The sequence below is a fragment of the Aotus nancymaae genome, unplaced genomic scaffold (genome assembly GCF_030222135.1).
Source record: "Aotus nancymaae isolate 86718 unplaced genomic scaffold, 86718_ANA_hifiasm-v0.15.2.pri h1tg000001l, whole genome shotgun sequence".
Classification (NCBI taxonomy): Eukaryota; Metazoa; Chordata; class Mammalia; order Primates; family Aotidae; genus Aotus; species Aotus nancymaae.
In genome coordinates this window covers 13,100,599-13,117,778 of record NW_026988412.1, presented here as the reverse complement: position 1 = coordinate 13,117,778, position 17,180 = coordinate 13,100,599, and the positions used below count along the sequence as shown (strand labels likewise).

Here is a 17,180-nt window from a genome sequence, read left to right as displayed (position 1 = left end):
TATTCAGGTGGCAGGCAGGGTTCAAGCAAAACATGAAAGACAGTGATTGGAGCACAGCGTCTTCCGATGGCTTAAACCGCATCACTCAGGAAATTTTTATCCTTTTTTATTTAGCCACATTTATATGGGCTTCTTTTATAGCTCAGGAGACCAAACCACTGCACAGGATATAAATAAAGTGCATCAGAAAAGAGCATGGCATTTGGAGTCTAAGGTTACTCCTTTCTAGATGTATAATAACCTTGGATTTCTAAATCTGAGTCCTTGTTTGCTCATGTACAAAATTGGAGAGAAAAAATATATATACTCATCTCCAGATTATTGTGATGAGAAAATGAGTGTTGAGAATTGTGTATGAAAGTTCCTTATATATTTTAAAGTGTTACACACATGCCGGGACCACACACCCATTTTGTACGTGAATTTTTAAAACTTGCCAACTTGTCTACACAAGACATGCTAACATTTTCCAGTCAATATCTAACTCTCCATGTCCTCAGTAAGAGTTATTTAAAAACAAAAATAAAACAATTCAGATTCTGGTTCAATTTTTTTCTTAATAATACTCTATGCCGTGCCATTCTGAAACATAGATGGTGAGGATAAATTGTGTAATAAACAGCAACTTATTTACTATAGAGAAGAGAGAGAAATTGTTTCTCTGCTGCAAAATGACAATTTATTTTACATTATGAGAAAAAAATCAATGAGCAAAAAGGAGGGGGAGTGACAGCTACTGGGGTCACGGAGGAATAACTTCAAACTGGCAGTTGGTTTCAGAGACTTCACTGGTTTAGAGCAAGGCTCCAGCCTCTTGAGCATGTAGCTCTTTCCCATGGGGCTGGAAGACCAGGGAAAGCTCTGTGTTCTTTCACTTAATAGATAGTCTATTGCTCTTGCTTGGTTTCATTTGCAAATATGGGGGTGGGACATAGTAAGATACTGTCATGGGGACTGTCACCTATAGGGGTCCACTCAGGTGGACTCCGACATGGCTGCTGTGTCTGGCCTCCAGGGGAGTACTAGTGCATTTTTAAGCCATTGGAATACTTCTGAGGGCTCCCATCAAGGGAAAAATTCTCCTGATGGAAACCCCAGTGTAAGATTCTCTCCTCATCGTTAAAGAAGCAGGGCCACAAATCAGAGATAGTTGTTCAAACTGCTGGGTCAATATTTCTCTGCCATTTGGGACTTAAGAGACAACCACAAATCCAATGTGGTCAATTTCCTATATTAAGTAAATATCTTACCGTTGTCATTTTTTCCCTAATGCCTAAAATCCGCATGGGTTCACTGAGAAAAGTGTTTGTAAGTGAAACCTTTGTGCCAGATAGAGTGCTAATACTAAGTATAGAGAGATATAATTGTTCCTGTATAAGATTTTTCTCCTAAAAGATACATTTTTCTCTTAAGGACACATTTACATTTTAGTGCTTCGGAGCATTAGACCCTGTTGACATGTCATTTGGGTCACAAAGATTGCTCTGTCCGATATGGCCATAGTCTTGCCCTTCCTTTCTCCACTGAGGTAAAGGAAGCGAGACGAGTAAAAGAATATTTACCACTGAACTGCCATCCAATGTGGACACTGGAGAGGGGGCATTGAGTAGCTGGAGAATGTGAAGGCTCGGAGACACTGGCAGAGCCCCCAAGGTGGACTGAAAGGCAGGGTACAGAAGAGATAATCTCAGGTTTGCTTGTTTTAGAATCCTGTTATGAGTTGAACCACACAGCAGGCTATAAATTGCAAGTGAATTTAAGGTCCATCAAAGTCCCAGCCACCTAGGCCTTGATGGGTCTGAGGGCCGTGCTGAGGTGACTATAGCCTTGTTAGTCAAGTGGTGAATCCTGGAGGAGCAGCATTATCATCCTCTGTGGTCTTGTTAGAAATACAATGTCTTGGACCAGACCTATCAAACCACAGCCTATTGAATCACAATCTATATTTCCATAAGATCCCCAGGTGATTGCCTAGCTTTAAGTTTTGAGAGTAGATGGGCTAGATAATTTGATAACAGGGAAAACAGCTTATAGAGTTAATTGTAATTCTTCTCAAGTCACCCTGAGACTAAATCTAACTGGGCATTTTTTGACATCTCTGTTTAACAAGCTCTTAGTGAAGAAAAAGGGACTCTTTATTGGGTCCAGTGGACAAAGCAGAACAGCAAGGATGAAGCCTGTATGATTTTACCCGAATGCATCTCTGATCTCCCCCATGGCTCCAAGACAGGACGTTTTAATGGTCTGGACATGTTTCTCTTCGGTGTAGGTAGGACCTGGGTTTGAGGTGACAGTAACAATGCCTATTGGATGACTATTTGAGTCTTCAGGGATTTCCAACAAGCTTCCTGTTAGGGGGATGTTGGAAGTGCAGGCTTCAATCTCACGTCATCTTTGAAGTTTTATCAATCACAGAAGACTTACTTGACTCCTTCTGTAATTCCCCTTCCCATTCCCATGCATCATAAAGTACTAATCTCAGATCTGACTTCTCTCGTGTTTTCACATCAGAAATGGCAGTTTACTTGCCATTAAGCTAAGAAGATACCACTTATCTGTTTATTACCATCTATTATTAAATACCAAGAAGTAAAAACACACATCTAATTATAATGGCTGAAGTGCTTCCTCTTGCTCAAGGAGACATCATATAAGGGTATAGAAAACATAAGAAATTATGGTAGGACTTGCCTACCAGTAGCAGATCATTTGAATTTTGATTACTTAAAAAAGTATGTTAGGCCAGGTGCGGTGGCTCACACCTGTAATCCCAGCACTTTGGGAGGCCGAGGCGAGCGGATCATGAGGTCAAGAGATTGAGACCATCCTGGCCAACATTGTGAAACCCTATCTCTACTAAAATACAAAAATTAGCTGGGCGTGGTGGCACGTGCCTGTAGTCCCAGCTACTCAGGAGGCTGAGGCAAGAGAATTGCTTGAACCTGGGAGGCGGAGGTTGCAGTGAGCCGAGATGGCGCCACCGCACTCCAGCCTGGCGCCTGGTGACAGAGTGAGACTCTGTCTCCAAAAAAAAAAAGTATACGTTAAATCCAAACATTTTTAGTGGAATGTTTGTAAGTTTGTATTCCTCTTTTTTCAAAGTCAAAAACAAACAAAAACCTCCAACAGTATTCTATTGGGAATTCCCCATATACACTATCACACTTGCTAATGTCAAGCCCACTGTTGGTAAGCTGATGAGGAACTGTTAATCATTGTGCTTCAGAATTCCAAAAGAAACATAATTCTGTAGCATTTACACAGATGCGATGCTTGTATTAGATTGAACAATAGGACAATTTCATATGGCTCAATCTAATGAAGATACAGTCAGTATTGTTAGAGGAGGATTTTCCTGTGGATTGATGAGTTAGAGGTCATCTAATAAATATTTATAAAACAGGGGGACTGACTACATGCTGATACTCAGTTAGAATAATCCTGCCTCTATGAAATACAGGCAGATGAACCATAGTGTTTAAAATTCAATTGCCCATCACTATAAGAACCCCTGTTCATCTCATTACTCACTATTCAAAGCAAAAAAATGGAATGCATTAGGATAGTCAGTTAGCTCATTCAGTGATGGCAAACCATGTACTTAACCCTGACCATTTAAACGACTTTAAAGTTAAAGAAAATATCAATTAACATTTTGTGGTTTCATGGAACACCTAGCACGCTACTCAACAAATCTTTATTTCCTTCTGTTGAATACTCATAAACTTATGTGAGGTTAAATGAGGAGTGTTCTGCTTTACAAAGCAGGACATCTCTATAGCACAGAGGGGCATTCCTCCTCAGATTATAGAATTATTTGTTCTTCACTACAGTCTTAACCACATAGTTGAGAAAACATTTGTTCCTCATTGGTACAGTGGTGACTATCTCTGCCTGTCACATGGTTGAGAAAACAAATGCTTTTACCCTCATCCATGTGCTTGTGAGAATAATTTCTTGAGGACAGGTACTGTATTTTCTATGTCTTTACATATTTCATGGCAAAGAGCCTGGAAAAGTGATGACCACACTTACTAGGGTTAGAATAAGTGAATAACACCTTTAGAACTGAAACTTAGAGAGCCCTCAATTTGTGAAAATCACAGTTTTGAAAGCATTTTTAAATCTCAGACTAATGCATTGGCAGATGAATGGCTGGAAAAATTCAAGACCACTGTGTATATTACAGGTCACTGGTGATATAACCATAATCCTCTTTTTGTGAAACTCAGTGAAGAATCTGAGAGACAGATTCTGACTCCACAGCTGGCTTGAAGCCCCAGAATGAATATACAAATGGACAGTGTCTAAACATCATATGGAAAGAGATTTCTGACCTAAAGCCTCTGCAGCAACCAGCCATGAAGCCAGACCATCACTGCTGTAGCAGTGGACCCAGAAAGGTCAAAACTTTGTTAATAACTGCTAACTTCTTTATATGTGTCCTTGCTTTCAACTCAGGACCAACTAGAGCAAACCAAACATGCTTCCCAAATCAATCACTAAAGACGCCCTCTTCTTAGGTCCTCTGGTTCCAGCTTCCCTAGGCCATCAGCCTCTCATCAGAACACACCTGAAGCTTCCCCACCCCCCTCCCTGGACACACCTGAAGGGTACACCTGAAGCTTTCCTGTGTTTTATTAAAAGCTGTCCCACTCCCCTGCCCACCTTCGAGTGACTGTCAATGGCAGATAATGATTCCTATTCCATCATCCCCAAACATGTCTAGATTTGTCTGAATATTTTATAATCAGATTTCAGATTTCAGCTTAGATATTTTTACCCTAGGAATCATCGTTCCTTGATTCACTAGTTGCTTCTCCTGTCTTATGCTACAGCAGCTTTTAGCTCACTTATTAGAACACTTACAATTCAGGATTCGAATTGCTCATTTGCCTATGTAACTGCAGTATAACTACAGATCCATGTAGCCCAGTCTCTGGACAGTATTACTTTGTAAAATATAATTGTTGGGAGCAATTCAATTATCCTAATTTGTAAAAACTCCAGAATATTCTTGTAAAGTGGGTATATTCTTAAAGAAAGAAAAAAACAACTTAAAAATTTATTAATATTAAATATTTAAATGTTAGGTTTAACATATCTACATGTTTAAAATATTTCTCTCACATTCAATATCTTCCTTATGCCTGGAAGATGCTTAAAACAATAGGAACAGTAAAAGTGAAATCAAGTTAGTCTTCCTGCTGCTTTGTTTACCAAAACATTTTGCCACATCTAGCCCACGTGGCACTGACCCTCTTGCTATAGCAACCTCAGCCGTTTTTTAAATTTCTTTTGGATAATCTTTTTGTCCCCACACCCCCTACTCCTTCACCGCCATCAAGTCTCTGGTCTCTAAACTCCTGGTGGGAAAAAAATAATTTTTTTCACATCAATTAAGAGCATAATGAAAAACCAGCCATTTCCACTGCCAATACACAAGCGATCCAGGCCCTGCACTGACTTGACTTTCCATTGGCTGCCCTCTAGGGGTCGCTCTCATCACTCCCCTCTGTATCAACCATGTGGCCGCTGTTGTTGGTAGTAGCTCCCTAGACGACATGTCCATGTTCTTTTCACGTCGTTACTGGGTAGAACCCGTGTGTGCTCATAGAGCACTGTGTATATTCCCTAATCACACAGAAAGAGGTTCTATTATTATCCTCATTGTTGTCATCATCATTTTTATTAAATCCGGCATGTGTAAAATAATTGTAGTTACAAAAAAATCAATTTTAAGTCTGATTCTGGGATTGTTTTGCCTTTATCAGTGGGGCAATATTTTATTTATATGTTTCCACAGGTTCTGCTCAGCCTTGCAAATAATCTATTTCCCTACCAATCTAGGCCTAATAAAACTGAAAGCTAAGCAACAAGTAAGCATGAATATATTGACTGGGCCCTGAATTCAAGCAAGTGTAAGGAAGATCCCAGAGTACTCACAACAGATGGAAACATTATGATTATAAATAAACTTCTTAACAAAACACTTTAAAATCTTAGTTCTTAAGTCATTTCTTTCTCTTTACTTTATTCCCAGTAAAATAGAACCAAGAGATGTTGAGGGTGATTGGCCTAAAACGTGATAAATCACTTAAGCATGATTACAGTTCTTGAACTGCTCTACGTCAACCCTCATTACATAATATGATTTAACTCTTTGTAAAATGTGAGAAGAGGCTCACCTCAGGAGTACTCTCAGCTCAGAGGAAAAGAGAGGCCACTATTCACAGGCTTTAAACTCAGACTCATGGTGACATTTACAATCAGTCTATTTTCCTCATTGTGTACGTTTATTTATGTATATATTTAGCTGTCCATTCTTTGCTAGGTATCTTATTAAATGCTGAGAATATAGTATTTACCAAGACCTAATCTTTGTTTTCAACGTGCGCAGGGCACAGAAAGATGAGGAAACAACAAAAAGCATAAATGTGTGAACATTTGTGGGCTTTCTTCCCCTTCCCACCATCTCTACTTCCCAAATGAAGGGAGATTCTCACTTGCTTGTCATCTCCACATCCACTAGTATAGCAAAAAGTGAAAAGAGTTCAAAGAGTGTGGAGAAGCTAAGTTGATCATCATAATAAGATCTATGTTATAGATGAGGAAAGAAAAAAGGAAAGCCATGTGCACTAGGTGTGGGATGGACTTTGGGAAAACAGAGCAGCAAGAAGACTAACTTGATTTTATTTTTGTTGTTCCTGTTGTTCTAAGCATTTTTCAGGCATAAGAAAGATATTGAATGTGAAAGAAATATTTTAAACATTTAGATATGCTAAATTTAACATTTAAATATTTCATATTAATAATTGTAAAGATTTTTAAAAATTTCTCTAAGAATGCACCCACTTTACAAGAGTACTCTGGTATTTTTACAAACTTGTAAAACTGAATTGCTCCAAACAAGTATTATTTACAATGTAATACTGTCCAGAGACTGGACCACATGGATCTTTAGTTATACTGCAGTTACATAGGTCAAATGAGCAATTCTAATCCTGAGTGTTAAGTGTTCTGATAAGGGAGGTAAAAGCTGCTGTAGCATAAGACAGGGAAAGCAACTAGTGGATCAAGGGAGGATGATTCTTAGGGGAAAAATGTCTAAGCTAAGATACGAAGTATGATCATGAAATATTCAGGCAAAGCTAGACATAGTTGGGGATCAGTAAACAGAGTCAGAGGGGGCAGTATCATTACAAGAAACTAAGTATTATTCATAAAGGCTGAAATAGAGTGTGTGTTGGGGAACAAAGGGTGGGACAACATCGGAAATGGCATTTTCTTAAGATAATATTTTGGTGAGATCTGGCATACAACCTGGGGTTTCCAGTAAAAAATTCTCTTTTCATCTGTGTAAGATGCACCTCTTCAATGTGGTTGCAGATTAACTGGCTTTAGTAATTAGTCTTCCACTCCACCCAACTTTTTTCTATTGGGCCTCAGAGTAGATTTACATGGAGTAGGTTCAGCAAATAATCAAACACATTAATTAGTTGATCAGACATTTACTCTATATCAGACCTTATGCACATATCATCTTCAATTCTTACTATAACCCTAAAAACCCTAAAAAAAGGTATTATTTGTCCTACTTAAGGAATGAATAACTCAAAGATAGGAGAGTCCGTTAATTTTCACATCAAAGTGGGGACACGAGATTTATGTTTTTTCTCCCACTATGCTAGACTGCTTTTAACTGCTATAAAATTTTTAAATCTCCATTTAGCCATGAGATTCAGTAAAAATGCATATCCCCTTTCCCACACCCCACATAGCGAGTCTTTCTCACACACCCAGTTTTTTGTGTATTTCTACTTTGTGTTTTAATTCCTAACACTACTTAGTAAGGGTACAGATGTCTTAGGATTTAGGAAGTCTTTGCCACTCCTTGGAAATATTACTTTAATCTTTCTAACATTCCATACCTCATATATAAAATAAGAATTACATTGGCAGCTACTTAATGAGGCTGCAATTAGAATGATATGATATTACTTAGGAAAATGTAGGCATAACGATTGACATAAGGCTGACATCCAGCAATGAATGTTAAATTCCCGTCATCTTTAATGGGAACTTTGTCAAACTCAGTCTTCTTTCATCTTCTTTTATAAGAACTTTGCCCCCATTATCACATGCAGAGTATCTGAGATGGACCTGAATTCTTAAGTTAACAAAATGCCAATACACTATTGCCCTGCATATTATATATATTTGACTACACACCATTTTTAAAACAGTGATTTTCTTCTCCTCACTTTCTAAATGAGAATCAACTTCTTCATACTTTTAAGACTCTGTGGTAGAGACAATCAAAAGATTCAAACCCTCTAGAAAGATCTTCTATGTGACATTGCTTAGAATTCATGATACAGGAGGTGGCTCCAGTTCCACCAGAGGTTCCAATCAGCCCTTAATTCCCCTTATCTCCTCCTTTCACTCAGTTAATTATCAAAGGTTTAGTAAAGAGACGAAATGAACATAAAGGGAACACTGTTCCTTTAAGAAACTTCTCCCTGCCGTTGCCTTTCAGGTTGATAATTTTGATCTTAAGAATGCACTGTCTTAGAAAGAGGCAGCATGCAGAGGCAAATGTCACAGTAAATAATATGTGAATAGTCCCTCGGTACTGCAGGCACCAAGCTCAGACCCCAGGCATTTCTCTTTCACGACGCTCCAGAGGAACTTTTCAGTCTAACATAGCCATATTGCAAGATGAATTGGGGAATATTTCTTTTCCTGCTGACTAAGCTCTTTCAGTCCGTGACAAGACCAAGCAGAAGATGCCTTGTGTGACTGAGGGTTGGCGCAGAATAAAGATATAACCAGCCAACATGACTCAGGAACACAATGTCAGGTATTTTTGTCCTGGGCACAACTGTCCAGGAGAAACAAACGTACCTATAAACACGCCCACGTGAGGACTCCAACATCCAGAAAGTAGAATTAAAAGTTAAGTTTGTGAGAAGATAAGAATATTGTTTGGGGATATAGGTTAGCGTTCCTGGAAGCAGACCAGTGGATTCATTCTGAGGCTGAGAAGAGGATTCCAATGCATGTGATATTAAGGGAAGGCTCTCAGGAGAAGCAGGAAGCAGAACGGCAGGGAGAGGAGCTGAGCAAGGATGTTATCGCTGCTGGAGATTAACCTCAGCCTGATCACACACAGAGATCTGAGCATGAATCAAACCACAGAGTTCATCCCACCTTGAGGCAAGGGCCAAGACATTGCGTAACCTGGCAGGCCACTCCAAAGGTGGTAATGTAGAGCCTCCTAGTAAGACAGCTCCCTTGCAGGAGAGAGCAGTCTCCAAAGAAGTAAGCAGTCTGGAGCCATCTAACAGCCAACACTCATGACAACTGGCGGATGGCTACACTTGCTGGATAAAGGGAATCTGGGCAGAGAGCAAAGAGCATCTACTACGCTTGGAATAACTTTATTCTTTCATATATGTGTACCTGTGGATGGAGAGGATATCTCTCTCTCCCTCTCTCTTTCTCTCTCTATCAGTTTGTAATTTATATTAGTCTGTCTACCTATGATCTATTATTTCAGGCTTTCCTTAAATGTTGCCGTGTTGGTATACTTGTAGATTAGTTCCATTTGTTTCTTTCTACACAAAGCTATCTTTCTACATTACATTTTAAAAAGCAAATTGCTTAAAATGTAGCATAGTCATATGACAGGATTTTACAATATGTTTTTGGTCCTCTGTTATGCTAGACCAAAAACTTTTTTAAAAAAAGAATGAATATTGCATGTCAGCTGATAGAACAGAATTGCATCTCAGCTGTGAGAAGAACATTTTGTCTTTTTCTGCTGTCATAATTAATAGCCTCAGTGTTTGATTTGCGAGGTTTTATAAGCTACAAAAGATGGTTTCTACATGCACGATGAAGCTATTAAACACTGAAATTTATTTTCAAAAACTGTGTACAAAAATCAGCTTTAAAACTATTCTCCACATATCCCTGGGCTTGGAAGTAAGGAAGGCATCTGTTATTCTCTTCGTTGCTCTTTTCAAGTCACCCTTCTCTTGGCTTTCTAAAAGAGCTAGGCATTAATTTCAGGTGGTATCAGTAGTCTTTTTTTTTTTTTTTTTTTTAAGACGAAGTCTCACTCTGTCACCCAGGCTGGAGTGCAGTGGTGTGATCTCTACTCACTGCAACCTCCACCTCCCTGGTCCAGGTGATTCTCCTGCCTCAACCTCCTGAGTAGCTGCGATTACAGGCCCACACCACCACTCCTGGCTAATTTTTGTATTTTTAGCAGAGACAGGGTTTCACCATGTTGGTCAGGCTGGTCTTGAACTCCTGATCTTGTGATCTGCCCACCTTGGCCTCCCAAAGTGGATTATAGGCGTGAGCCACCACACCAGGCCCTCTATTGCCAAAGTAATGCTGCATATCAAACCATCCCCAAGGCTTAACGCAATGAGCACTTATTTAGTTCTCAGGCCAGCAGGTTAGCAATTTAAGCTGATGTATTCATTATATATTGCTGCCTATTGAATTATCCTAAAACTCAGCAGCTTAACACAATACACTTTATCATCTCAGTTTGCATGAGTTAGGAATCAGGTGCAGCTTAGGTGGGTCCTCTGGTTCTGGGTGTCTCATGGGATATAATTAAGGTGTTAGCTGAGACCATGGTCATCTCAAGGCTTGGATGGAGGTTGACCCACATTCAAGCTCACTCTTATAGGTGTGGCTGGCTTCAGGTTCTTGCTGGCAGTTTGCTGGAAACATCAGTTCCTTACTATGTGGGCTTCTACACAGGACTACTCAGAGCACAGCAGTTTGCTTCCCCCAGAACAAGGATCACAGGAGAGAGAGAAAAGAGTGAACAAGATAGAAATCACAGTCTTTCATAACTTCTTGGTCATTCCATCACATTTGCTGTGTTCTATTCGTTTAGAAACAAGTCCCTAGGTCCAGCCCACATCCAAATAAATAGGGTTACATAAATGCATGCGTACCAGAACCATTGGGAGCCATGCAAGCTGCTGCCTACCACAGCTGGGCTCAGCTGGTTAGCTTCCTCTAGGTTAGATTATTCCCATCATATATCTGGGAGTCAGCTGGCCGTTGGCTGATTCAGGATGGCTTTGGCTGTAGTGATTTTGCTCTGAGCCTTGTTTCTTTTATCCTCTTAAAAAACAGCTGGGGCATGTTTTCATGGAGTTCTCATGGAGGCATGAGAAAAGAAGCAGAAACAACCAAAGCTGCTTGAAGATTAGGCTCAGAACAAGTATGACATCACTTTCTCTGTATTCTGTTGGCCAAAGCAATTCCCAAAACCAACACAGATTCAAGGGATGGGGAAATAGATTCTATCCTTGATAGGAAAAGTTGCAGGGCCACATTCAAAAAGACCTGAACACAGAGGGTGGGGGTGCTGAAGAATGGAGGCCACTAATACAATCAAACCAGTTGGTGGTATCAGCAGTCTTTCTCTTACTTTGAACCCTCAAAGCATTCACCCAGCTCGTAGCTATTCCCCTCATAACTTGCAGCTTTTTTTCCTACTGAGTGTGACTCTATACAATGCTATTTCTGTTGGAATTCTTGGGGTTACTGATGTCCACAAACATCAGTGTTTTCCATTGGGGGTACCATTGTTATTTGAGGAGAGAAAATTCTTCATTTACGTGAAACTATTGCTTGAATGGCAAGGCATTTGACTTCCCTGACTCCTGCCCTCTAAATGCTAACAACACTTCTCAGTTTGAAAATGCCCCAACAGGGACGGAGGTTTCAAATAAGCAAGTGGAGAGGGCTAGAAGGATCCATGTAGCATCAGCATGAATTTGTGTTTAGCTTGTTATAGATACAGACAGTGACATACAGAAATGTTCAGCTGAGAGAGCCTAGAAGCGACAGCACACCAGGAGCAGAAAGCAAACTGAGAGTCCAGATCTTTGTTTCTAGTTCCATTCTCTAATGAAGGGAACCAGGGTTCTTTGGTGAAATTGCTCATTCTAGGACTGCTAGAGGAAAAATACAAGATGATTTTGGAGCACCCTTTAGTACCAGAAGGTAAATGATGAGAAACAAACAAAAGCCCCACAACAATGGCGGTATGTCAGAAGATCACAGGCGCCGACTGAGGGAGCTCCCAAGGCTGAAGCAGTTTGTGTAACAAAATAAGTAAGATAGTAACAGATTACAGCCCAAAGTATAAAATAAATATCCACGCTGATATAAACATGGCTGAATAAATACACAAATAGAGAAAAATAGACAACCTTTCCATGTACAAAAATTCCAGATACTTCAGGAAACTACTCTGCAGTCAAGCATAACTCCCTACTCTTTAGGTGTGGGCTGCAGATCCTGACTTAATCCCAAAGAACAGAGTATGGAAAGGGAAATAAAAGAGTAAATTTGCAGTGGAGCAACTTGACAGAAACTGCCATAGTCAGGTAACCAAGGTCAACATCAACAGTGATAAGCCATTGTTCGTAGCATGTTTCCTTGATATGTGACAGGAATGAAATTTTGCCTCTGTATAGTGGGTTTCTCTACAAAACCCATAACTACAGTCTAATCCTGAGAAAAAAGCAAATCAGACAAATCTCAGTTGAGGGATGTTCCACAAAATGGCTGATGAGTAGTGCCCAAAACTGTCAAGGTCAGCAAAAAAACAGGCAAGTCTGAAAAGCCAGCACAGCCAAGAGGAGCCTAAGAGACAGGACGACTAAATGAATGTGAAATCCTGATTGTATCCTGGAGCAGAAGAGAGACGTCAGATCAAAATTAACCAAATACTAATAAAATATAGACTTTAGTTACTAATACTCTATCAATATTGCTTCATTAATGGAAACAAATATTCCACACAAATGTAAAATATTAATAATGGGGAAAACTGAGTACGAGATATTTGGAAACTATGTACTATCTTAATTTTTCTGAAAATGTAAAACTATTATAAAATTGTTTATTTAAAAAAAAACAACACCCGTTCAACCTCTCCCACGCGCGCCCCAGGTAAGTGTAACCCTCTTGTTTGAAAGACGCTGCTGTAGAAATTCTTTGGATGCCTGTCAGTCCAATGACCTCCTTTGTATCCTTCACTCCCACTCACTCCTGTGGTCACAACTATCATCACTAATAGTACAAATCCTTCATGATCTCATCTCAAGCATCTCCCTCCCTTCTCTGAGCCTTCTCTCTAGTACCTCTACTCCAACAATTCTCCACCCCCTGGGTCAGGACCTTTAACTCTTACCACCTTTTCACAGTCACAAACCTCCTCTTGTCCTCATATCTGAATGTACCTGTTTTAAGCTGTAGAGTCAATCATTACAACGGCTCCTTTGGTTATTCTCTTAACTCTCTTGTTTCTTTTCTGCTTTGACTTATTATTTTGGCAAAAATCCAGCCCTGGTTAAGTTTGCCTCCCAATCTACTAATCTTATGTACCCATTTAGCTGAGAACAGCTGGCCTGTAATATTGCCTGGTAATAATACCCTACTTGTCTAGTCAATTTATTCCCCTTCTCTTCTCGACAACTGTTTCATGCTTTCTCCTCTCTTCTTAAACATCCAGTATATCTTTCCTTGTCCTCACTTTCAGCTGATGATATAACTCCTTGTTTCAATGAGAACATTCAAGCATTCAAGAGAGAACTTGCATAAGCTCCCACCGTCGCAATTACTCACTTACCTGCATCTGTGTTCATTAGGCTGTCTTCCCCGTTACTGTGGAATATTCAACCGAATTTTCAGCTAAGGCTAAACTTAGCTTAGGTGCTATATTCCATGTTTCATGCTTTTCCAAAAACATTATTGCAATAGTTTTTCTTCTTTCTTCTGCTTCATCAAAATTTTCCTCTCTACTGGATTTTGTCGGTGAAGCAGGAAGTTGTTTTGTTTCTCCATCTGAAAAAAACAAATATATCTCAATCCACTTCGTTCCCCAGCTACAGCGCTGTTTGTTTCCTCTCCTTTATAGCCAAACTGCTTTCAAAAGCAGCCAGTACTCTTCTAGCTCCACCATTACTCACTTCTCATTCTCTTTAAAATCCACTCTAATGAGGCTTTTTCTCTACTGCTCCAGCAAGGTCAAACTTTCCCTCTATATTGCCAAGCCCTATGGTAGATGCCTGGTAAATATTAATTGACGTTTTTCACAGCCAGCTCAGTCCTCCTTGAAAACATTTCTTTGGCTTCCAGGAATTCACACCTTTCAGGTTTTCTTTCTGTCTTTTTTTTTTTTTTTTTTTGAGACGGAGTTTCGCTCTTGTTACCCAGGCTGGAGTGCAATGGTACGATCTCGGCTCACCGCAACCTCCGCCTCCTGGGTTCAAGCAATTCTCCTGCCTCAGCCTCCTGAGTAGCTGGGATTACAGGCACACACGACCATGCCCAGCTAATTTTTTGTATTTTTTTTAGTAGAGACGGGGTTTCACCATGTTGACCAGGATGGTCTCGATCTCTTAACCTCGTGATCCACCCGCCTCGGCCTCCCAAAGTGCTGGGATTACAGGCTTGAGCCACCGCGCCCGGCCTCTTTCTGTCTTATTGGCAGCTTCTTCTCAGCCTCTTGTGCTAGTCCTTGTATCTCTTTAATCTCTTAATTGTGGAAAGTCCCAAGGCTCATGGTGGATACCTCTTCTCTATCCATCTGCACTTACTCTCCGGTCCTCATTCAGCCTTCGTTTTAAAGATATCTGCACACTAGTGATTCTCAAATTTATATCTGCCATCTGTACTTCTACCCTGACCTTCAGACTCATATATACAAATGCTTACTTAACTCTCCATCTGGATGGCTAAGAAGCGTCTCAAACCTTGTATGTTGAGAACTGACCTCCTTATGTTCACCTCCCTTCCTCATCCTGATTTTCTAGAGACTTTCCATCTCAGTAATAGAACCCTATCCTTCCAGTTGATCAGTACAAATGTGTGGTGTCATCCTTGATCATTTTATTTTACTCACACCTCAAGTCTATGCCATTCAGAAATTCTCTTGGCTCTACCTCCAAAACACACCTCAAATCCCACCACTTCCACTTTTACTGTATCTGCTACAACCACGCTGACTTAAGTCATCACTAACTTTAAGCTGGATTAGTTTCATGACTTGCTACCTAGTTTCCAAGCATCTCATCACGCCCTCTTCAGTTTATCCGCAACAGAGCTGAGAGTGTGCTCCTGCTGAACAAGTCAGGTCATGTCACTCCTCTGCTCAGAACTGCCTAGTGGGCCCCCATCTCCCTTTAGTTAAAATCAAGGTCATCACCATGGCTTAGAAGCTTCTAAGTAACTTCTGTCAATTTTTTTAAAGTGGCTCCCCCTCTGTACCTTCTCAGCTTTGTATGACTAAACCTTGATAATGTGGCTAGTGCCTTTGTAAGAATAAAATTGCTCTGACCCACACTGACAGATGCAACCTTGCACCAGAGGTCACACGTTGGCAAGTAGAGAGGTGGCTCCATCAATAGGCATTTTGTGCAGTGCACACACTGCACAGCTGTCTTAGCTCTATTCAGCAGCCCGATCCCTTCCCATTACTTCTCTGCATTTGTTCTTCACCACTTTTCACTGCATTCACTCTGACCAATCACACTGGCCTCCTTGCTACTCCTTGGACATGACAGGCATTCTTTCACCTCAAGAGCTGTTTCCTAAACTCAAATTTCTTTCTCCAGGTATTATCCGCAAGGTTCACTCCTTCAGGTCTTTGTTCAAATATCATGGTTGATAGGAAGTCTTCCCTAACTCCCCATTTAATATTATAGTTATTTCTTCCTCTACTCTGTATTCAAGTTTTTTGTTGTTGTTAATTGCTGATTCCCCAGGTCCTACAGTTTTACATGCTCCATAGTAGGCATTCAAATCCTTATCCCATAAATGAAGATTTAAGAAGAGGCTTTTTTCTTTTTCCATTTTTACTTTAGAATCAGGGGGTATACGGGCAGGTTTGTTACCTGGGCATACTGCAGGATGCTGCGGTATGGAGCATGATTGAACCCGTCAGCTAGGTAACAAACACAGTATCCAATAGGTAGTTTTCAGCCCTCGCCCCCTCTGTCTCTCCCACTTCTGGTGGCCTCCAGTGTCTATCGTTCCCATCTTTTTGTCCATGTAACCCAATGTTTAGCTCCCACTTACAGTGAGAACCTGTGGTATTTGGCTTTCTGTTCCTGTGTTAGTTCACTTAGGACAATGGGAAGAGACTTTTTTTGATAGAAAGAATATATTACTTCTCATACAAAAATTAGCCAGGCATGGTGGTAGGCACCTGTAATCCCAGCTACCTGGGAGGCTGAGGCAGGAGAATCACTTGGGGAGGTTGCAGTGAGCCGAGATTGCATCACTGCACCGCAGCCTGGGCAACGGAATGAGACTGTCTCAAAACAAAACGAAAACAAAACGAAAAAAACTTCTCTTTCTGACCTATTTCTCCTCCACTAGGCAACATTTATTTTCCTTTCCTCACATTCTAGTTATGCCTGAGTGTAGGTTCTTGAGCTCTTCTTCCAAATGCATACTTACTATCTGCCACACACATGCATTGACCTCACTCATATCTTTTTTTCTCCATTGCTCAAAGGGGATTTCCAGATCAAACACTCACATAGTATGATTAATTGGAGGAAAGCTTCTACTATATAAATATTGTATTGGTAAACAAGAAAGATGGAGACATTTAATCTTTTAAGCCCAGTACATATATCTGTTTGTAAAACTAACTGTCCAAAGAGAGTGAGAAGTGCAAACCAAATGGTATTTGAGGATGATTTCAAAAATAGCAGAGTAGCCTCAGTAAATAATGAATATAATGCCTGTTTCTGTTGCTGTATAATTAAACATTAAGCAATCCTAATTGTTGTAATAGGCATTTCACTGAAATCCATTGGCTTCAAAGGCACAAAGAAGTGTGTTCCTTCTACACAGTGCTGCATTTTCCTCTTTGGTTACAGAACGTTAACTGGGGAAATGTGAGCTCTCTCTTTATTATCTTTGGCAAACATCATTTCCTTTTTCTGTCAAGTGACTATAATGTCATTTTCTTGGTAACACCTCTGGCCTTGCAAAGTTTGGCTTAAGTTTATTGATCTCTTTATGCATTTACAACAAAACAAACATATTTTGTTTGCAGAAATATGTCATCTGTTTCTCTTTGTTTGAGCTCAGCTGGCGAATGGGATGAGAAACTGAGT

At 40.2% G+C, this 17,180-nt stretch overlaps 1 long non-coding RNA gene across 1 annotated transcript in view; it reads right to left on the bottom strand.

The window, feature by feature from the left end:
- LOC105732813 (uncharacterized) overlaps positions 1–17,180 on the bottom strand; it is a 679,090-nt gene that overhangs the window by 299,373 nt on the left and 362,537 nt on the right. Inside the window, exon 6 of the long non-coding RNA XR_010343589.1 lies at positions 13,679–13,893. This is a non-coding gene — a long non-coding RNA (uncharacterized LOC105732813). The remainder of the gene's footprint in view (positions 1–13,678; positions 13,894–17,180) is intronic.